The sequence below is a fragment of the Gobio gobio genome (genome assembly GCF_949357685.1).
Source record: "Gobio gobio genome assembly, chromosome: 14".
In the NCBI taxonomy this organism is placed as follows: domain Eukaryota; kingdom Metazoa; phylum Chordata; class Actinopteri; order Cypriniformes; family Gobionidae; genus Gobio; species Gobio gobio.
Genome location: NC_137107.1, coordinates 54,456,205 through 54,457,926, shown reverse-complemented (window position 1 = coordinate 54,457,926; position 1,722 = coordinate 54,456,205). Strand labels below are relative to the sequence as shown.

Below are 1,722 nucleotides of genomic sequence, written 5' to 3'. Positions count from 1 at the left end.
TGTGTGTGTGTGTGTGTGTGTGTGCGTGTGCTTCCGCTGAGCACTGTATCTGATGTTGGTCTGCTGGAAGCGATCCTCTCTTTTACACGTTCAGGAGTCGTAAAGCGTCTGAATCAGGACCAGAGAGTGTGAGTTTGCGTGTGGACAATCACAGACGGATCAGGAAATCTGGATCTGGACTGAGGAGATCTGGACTGAGGAGATCTGGACTGAGGAGATCTGGACTGAGGAGATCTGGACTGGGTCAGGGCCACATGATCACGTGTGTATGAAAGCTCATCGCCTCATCGAGTGTGAAGCGGTCAGTTATGGTCAGTTCTTTACTGGACGTCCAGCGCTTTTGTTTTTTTCAATGTGACGAGTCGCATATCTGAAATATTTATTTTGTCAAATGCAAATGAAATGTTTTTCTCTCAGTGGCATGAGCGTCATCTGAGTGTTGAAGAACTGCTGTAAAGTGATGATGTCGTGTTCAGTGATGTGTGACAAATACAATATTCATAAAGCATCATCTGTGTGTGTGTGAGTGTGTTAGTGTGTGTTTGATAATTTTAAAATTTAAAACATTTATTTATTTATTTTTTATTGAATTTTATTCAGCTGTATAGCCATTCTGGAGAAAATGGTGATGTCATCAGTTCATTTCAATTATCATACAGTGACAGTGTGGGCTTTAGATCAATAATTTAGTTTATATGGTTATTTTAGTTTATTAATTAGATTTATTTGGATATTTAGTTGAACATGTAGTGTCCCCAACTGAGCAAACCAAGCCAGAGGAAACCAAAACCCCATCAGGTGACCTAATGGAGGAAAATAAACCTTGGAGAAACCAGGCTCAGTCGGGGGGGCAGTTCTCCTCTGGCCAATTAACAAACAGTGTATGATTATAATTCTGGCAACTTTACAGGTCAGAGGTCATAATAGATCGGAATATTCGAAAGATCTGTGTCATCACACCGGAGACGGGTTTATTGAGGATGCCGTGACGATGAGGCAGTTTCAGAGTCTAATCACGGTCTCTCAGACACTTCAGGCTCATGTGTTGGTCATGTGTTGGTCATGTGTTGGTCATGTGTTGGTCATGTGTCGGTCATGTGTTGGTCATGTGTCGGTCATGTGTTGGTCATGTGTCGGTCATGAGTCGGTCATGTGTCGGTCATGCGTCGGTCATGCGTCGGTCATGCGTCGGTCATGTGTTGGTCATGAGTCCGTCTTGTGTCGGTCATGTGTCGGTCATGTGTCGGTCATGTGCCGGTCATGTGTCGGTCATGTGTCGGTGATGTGTCGGTCATGAGTTGGTCATGTGTTGGTCATGTGTCGGTCATGTGTTGGTCATGAGTTGGTCATGAGTCCGTCTTGTGTCGGTCATGTGTCGGTCATGAGTTGGTCATGCGTCGGTCATGCGTCGGTCATGCGTCGGTCATGCGTCGGTCATGTGTTGGTCATGAGTCCGTCTTGTGTTGGTCATGTGTTGGTCATGTGTCGGTCATGTGTCGGTCATGTGTCGGTCATGTGTCGGTCATGTGTTGGTCATGTGTTGGTCATGTGTTGGTCATGAGTCCGTCTTGTGTCGGTCTTGTGTCGGTCTTGTGTCGGTCATGTGTCGGTCATGTGTCGGTCATGTGTCGGTCATGTGTCGGTCATGAGTTGGTCATGAGTCCGTCTTGTGTCGGTCATGTGTCGGTCATGAGTTGGTCATGTGTCATGAGTTGGTCATGT

General features: G+C 45.9%; 1 protein-coding gene across 1 annotated transcript in view; it reads left to right on the top strand.

Annotated features, from left to right (window-relative positions):
• The window catches only part of klhl8 (kelch-like family member 8), a 22,877-nt gene extending 22,368 nt beyond the window's left edge, over positions 1-509 (top strand). Inside the window, exon 9 of the mRNA XM_079834848.1 lies at positions 1-509. This exon is cut by the window's left edge and continues 174 nt beyond it. The gene's annotated coding sequence lies outside the window, so the exon portion shown is untranslated.
• The last annotated feature ends 1,213 nt before the right edge of the window (positions 510-1,722 follow it).